The 5,958-nt window shown below is 33.9% G+C and overlaps 1 long non-coding RNA gene across 1 annotated transcript; it reads left to right on the top strand.

Moving 5' to 3' along the window:
- Positions 1–3,020: 3,020 nt before the first annotated feature.
- Positions 3,021–5,646, top strand: LOC113646012. The gene is made up of 6 exons (XR_007139843.1): positions 3,021–3,117; positions 3,388–3,765; positions 3,952–4,079; positions 4,184–4,306; positions 4,391–4,428; positions 4,817–5,646. It is a non-coding gene; the product is annotated as an uncharacterized LOC113646012 (long non-coding RNA).
- The last annotated feature ends 312 nt before the right edge of the window (positions 5,647–5,958 follow it).

Here is a 5,958-nt window from a genome sequence, read left to right as displayed (position 1 = left end):
TAGTTTTTGATTTTTTTTCCCAATATTGTTGGATTCCGTTGTTTTCCGTTATGTGGAGACGTTGGTAGTGTTGAGTAAAACTTTTTCACACAGATTTTACTTGAACCAAAGTGAAACATCAAACAACAAATATCAACATTTTCAGAAGTTAATCATTTATCATGCAGTTCATGATTTTCATCATTCATTCATCGAGTTTGGATTTTTTGTGCTTTCTCACTAAACAGTAAGCAAACACTAAAACATACACGGTTTTGACCATCAGATTATTATAAACATATATTAACAATGTGAACTATACAACAAATTTTATGTAACTAAATAAATACGCTTAGTTGGTGTCACCACTGGAATTGGTCATTAAATGAAAAAAGAAAAAGCAAATAAAAATGATATGAGAGTATGAACCTCAATAAATAAAATAGACAAGTCTCTAGTTTCAGACAAGAATTTTTTTCACTTATGTAGAGGACAAGACAACAAATATATGGATGTGCAATAATTATTAAAATATATCAAAAGTAATATAAATAAATAAAAAATTACTAGTGCAATAATACTTACTTTTGTCGCTACTATAATAGTTTATTTCACTCTTAGTTAATTTTGTTTGCTTTGTAGACTAATCTATCTATCTATCTATCTATCTATCTATCTATCTATCTATCTATCTATCTATCTATCTATCTATCTATCTATCTATCTATCTGATTTTTACATCCTGATAAAAGAAGCTATTACAGAGTCTGTTGGTTATGGCTAAGATGTTGCAGATGCTACTAGGCAGAAGAGACTGTGCTTAATACGGATAGAGAGTATGAATATTCTGCATGCTCTTGCTTTACACTGCCTGTGAGTCATAATAAGGGCTTCTAGTGATTCACCAGTAAAACTAGAGAGGTGTTTGTTTGAATGTTTTAAATATCCCATGTGTCGCTGTTTCTTCTTGATCTGATGTAATGTTTAAAATCTCCTAACAGAGCAAGTGTTAATCATTTAGTTTACTGACTGCGATTTGAAGAAATTCATCCATCACAGAGTCCATGTTAGTGGATCGAACCCATCTGTTTCTATAGAAACATATCAGAGAAATACAGAAATGTCTGTGTCTGTGTCAGAGTGTCATGGAGAGCTCTGTCTATTCTGCGCCTGAACACCAGGGGGACGTTCTGGCTGGCTTTGTTTGTCTTTTACCATGTGATTTTGTTTTTGGTTTGTGTTCACGTGTGTTAGCCTCGGCCTTTATCCTTAACCCCTTCCCTGCCTCTGCACACCTGTTCCTTGTGTTCTAATACATGCTTTCCCTATTTATACCAGTTGTCTTATACGTGTGTTTCAGTATTTGAGTGTTTTTGGTTTGTTGTCTTAGTGCCTGGTTTCTATTTTGTTATTTCGGTTGCTTTGTTGCTTCGTTTTTCTTTGTGTTTTATATATATATTTTTTTACATTATTAAAACCCATTTTTCATGTTATTCCTGCTTTTGGGTCTTTTAAACTCTGTGATATCACCCCTGTCCCTGACACAGCGTTTGGACAATCTGCTTGGAAGGACCTGGTCCTTAGAGTCAACTGGAAAGTGACATCTCTAATCATGATATAACTAACTCATTTAACATCAAAATATGAATGACTTGGGATGACATTTCTATATATTTTGCAGACACTGCCTATAGGACCATGGGCAGATTTATAGAGACCCAGTTCCCCTCCTGTCTCAGACCAGGCCATTGATGGTGGATGGTAGATCTCTGAGCTCAAAACAAACTTTTTTTTTTTCATCGACTAAACCAGACATTCTGCTATCCCATATATATTCAAACGAACTGCTTAGACATGTTGTTTCCATATTCTGTGTGGATCCATTTCCATGGAAAGCCCTGAAGCAGTGGAAATAGAGACTGGACATACAGAGATCATCTGTGCAGAGGCCTTTAGCAAGCAATTTGAAACTAAATTATCTCTAAATTCAATATGGGGTTAACTTTGTGGCAAATTGCCTGCTAAAGACCTTTTGCTCAGATGATCTCTGTATGTCCAGTGAATCCCAGGTCCACCAACTGCCACTGTTGGGCCCTTGACCAAGGCACATAACTCTCACTTGCTAAGTTGTATTAAAAATAAGTTGCTCTGAATAAAGGCATCTGCCAAATACCATAAATATAAATATAGGAGGGATTTAGGCAGGAGTATGTTTGACACTTCAGCATCACCTGCATCTGTTGACTACTTCTTCAAAGGAGAAAAGGAGGTAAAGCTCATCTCATTCCTGAAACTGCTCGCTGCTTCCTGAGATCCCTGAGATCTTTAAGCAAGGACAAGACCAAATATGAGGCCATGATAGATTAAGTAAGCATACAGCAGAACATTTGGGAAAAAGTGGGAGTGAGTGGAAGACTGTCTTCTCTACAGCCACTGAGCTTTATGAAGATGAATGGTTGAAAAATGCATCAAATGTGTTCTATTAATTCATTAAGATGGTGCTCGATGACATAAGCCACACATGATAACGTTTTGAGGTATCTTTTAGTACTCAGGGGATTGAGGGGGTCAAGAATAAGCCACAGTTTGGGGTGATTTAATATATAATCATATATAATATATAATATTTTGGTGTTGCTTTTAAGCATAAAAGAAATTTTAACAATTAAAACAGGTATATATTGACCACTCCATAATATCGTACTACAGTATGTATGTACTACGTATGTATGAACACAAATGCAGTACTCTGGCTCAAATGACCTATATAAAGAAGACTTTGTTCAAACATGTTAGTGTTTGAAGTTCAGGGTTGAACTTAAGTACAAATAACCCACATTTTCCATCCTTTCAACTTCACTACATATTCTAATATCTCAAGAGGTGATTGGTATAAAATGTAGATGGAAAATATCTGCGAATCGTGTGTTTTTTTTTTTTTTTTTTTACAACCAATCACGTCATATTCTGGGTGTGTACAGTATTGTCTCACTACAGACAACGTGAGTATAAATAGAAATTTACACCCTGCTTCCTGTGCATTCACACTCTAATGAATAACCAACACACACTGTGTTATTCATGAGAAGTGAAAAATGACTTATGTATGGATTTTAATTTTGATTTTCTGCACCATGTGTAAGTACTTTAAACAATTTATTTCCATCTTATTTGATGTATTTCTAAAAGTCCATCTATTATTATTATTATTATTATTATTATTATTATTATTATTATTATTAGTAGTAGTAGTAGTAGTAGTAGTAGTAGTAGTAGTAATATTTATCAAAGCACTTTTGTGCAAGCTGTACATACTTTCTGTCATTTTTAAAGTGATTTTATCTGATGAATTATGATGAACAATTAATTACATTTATTACCTAGTTAATGTTTTTTTTTTTTTTTTAGGTTCAGTCCATCCTGGTAGACACTGGGTTACTGCACATTCTGTCACAAAGCCACCAGTTAACCAGTTTGATAACGTGCTCAGTAGGAAAATCGGAATGACTGCTATTCTGAAGTGTTGTGTTTTAGATAAAGAAGTTGGGTTGATGTCCTGGTTTAAGCAACAAAACAATAAACAACCTCAGATGATAGTAACATTTTTTAAAAGTGGCGAAAAAACTTATCATAATGGATTCCAAAATGATCGTTTTAAAATAGAAAGATCGACCTGGTGCAAAATGATCATTGATAAGGTCACTCAGTCTGATGAAGCCTTGTACTACTGTGCAATGACGAGACCCAACATTGTGTTTGGAGATGGAACTTATTTACAAATTAAAGGTAGGATTCTGAGTTGATTCTGAATGTTTAAGCTCCTGGTTTAATGTAGTGATATTTTCCTGATGACTGTTAACATGTTCAACCTGGAAGATAAATAATAGTGAAGTAGTGAAATGTTAACTATGTTTTCTTCAACAACACTGAGTTACAGACTTTTACTAAGTGAATCCTGATCAATGTTTATAGGTGGACTTTTACTATTGCATCAGAAACATCTAAAGCAGCTCTGTGTGATCATTCAGTGGTGTATGAACCAACACCTCATGGAAACATCAATAACACTAACACTAACAACACAACACAGCAGAACACAGGTGAGGTGCTTCATAATCCAGCTTGAATTAATGACCATTCATTTATACGCATTATTTGCATTAAAAAATTGTACTAATCTAAATATACTGTGGTGAAATAACAGAACCAGAAATGATCAGATCTCTACATCGGACAGTGATCGGTTTGGGATCGGCTTTGGGTTTGTGCGCACTTCTGATTTTCTGTCTCACTTATTTCATACTGAGGAGAAGAAAAGGTGATAAAAGTAAGTGTTTTTGTCATCAGATAATAAATAAAGTTATTTTTATTTAAAGTAAAAACACTAATCGATGTGTTTCTGTATTCATAGTAAATGCTTCTATTGAAGATTCTCCAGGAACAAAGCAGGTATGTGTACAAAAATTCTGATCTCTTCACTATTATATACTATAATATGTTATTTTTTCTGTAGATATGACTGTGTTTCCTTTTGAGTCTCATAACTAATTTTCCTGCTTATGAAATGCTTAGAACATTCAGATCTTTCTCCTCATAATGTTCTAGATATAATTTATAGTCAGATTTCAAATATTTACACGGCAATCCCAAGCTTTTATTTTGATGTACTCCTCTTTTCTATATAGTTAGTGTATATAATGTAATTACCCATATTGTGTAGTAATTACTGTGATCTCGACCTCTTCTCAGTATTATTATTATTGTTATTATTATTATTATTATTATTATTATTATTATTATTATTATTATTATTATTATTATTATTATTATTATTCAGGAATCTGAAGCTGAATCACTGAATTATGCGGCTTTGCAATTCTCCAAGAGGAAAACCAAAGCTGAAAAAAGAAAACCCGTCTCATCAGATGAGTGTGTGTACACTCATGTGAAATACTCTGTAAAATGTAACAGATATAATTTATAATCCATGGCAGAATAATGTGAAGGATTTTACCAAATAAAATTATCTTGAGTATATTATGTATGTCGGGGCAGTCGTGGCCTAATGGTTAGAGAGTCTGACTCATAACCCAAAGGTTGTGGGTTCGAGTCTTGGGCCGGCCACGACTGAAGTGCACTTGAGCAAGGCACCAAACCCCCCAACTGCTCCCCGGGCGCCGCAGCATAAATGGCTGCCAACTGCTCCGGGTGTGTGTTCACGGTGTGTGTGTGTGTGTGTGTGTGTGTGTGTGTGTTCACTGCTGTGTGTGTGCACTTTGGATGGATTAAATGCAGAGAACAAATTCTGAGTATGGGTCACCGTACTTAGCCGTATGTCACGTCACGTAAATTGGGTAAATTATGACATATGATGCTTTAACAGAAAAGTCTAGAAATGATCCTATATTTTGTTTATACTAATCTAATTATAAGAATTATATTTAAGTTGCATGAATTTTAGTTTATTTTTAAGCTTAGATGCAGTTCTCCTCTTCAGGATTTATTTCTGTGTTCATGGTTAAATGAACTACTCGTGTTTATTTATTTGTTTTATTTTTTTCTGGAACTGTTATTACTTTTCACTGTTGATGTATTAACTTTTAGTGACAATGAACTTGTAAAAAAAATCCAACTTGAGTGATTTTTTTGAGTGTCCTCGTTTGTATGCTTAATAATTATTAAAGACACAATAAATGTAAAAAGGAATCCTGTTAAAAACATGATCTTTATTTTGTGACTTTTAACAATAACATTGTTTCTTAGTGTATTTTCAAAAAGGATGTGAGTCAACATTACTTTGTTTTATTCTCTCATCGCTAAGGACACTGAAGCTCGAGTGAAGCCAGTGCCTGTAGTGAGGATGATTAAATCCAATAATATGTACATTTTGATGTAAAAATACAACAAAGATAACTGATGTATTGATCTTAATACCGAGCTTGTAAAGAACTGGCTTTTAAACTCTTTTAAGGGTGTCAT

This window comes from Tachysurus fulvidraco, unplaced genomic scaffold (assembly GCF_022655615.1).
Source record: "Tachysurus fulvidraco isolate hzauxx_2018 unplaced genomic scaffold, HZAU_PFXX_2.0 HiC_scaffold_188_np12, whole genome shotgun sequence".
Classification (NCBI taxonomy): domain Eukaryota; kingdom Metazoa; phylum Chordata; class Actinopteri; order Siluriformes; family Bagridae; genus Tachysurus; species Tachysurus fulvidraco.
The sequence above is the reverse complement of the archived record's forward strand: the minus strand, read 5'-3'. Positions and strand labels throughout refer to the sequence as shown.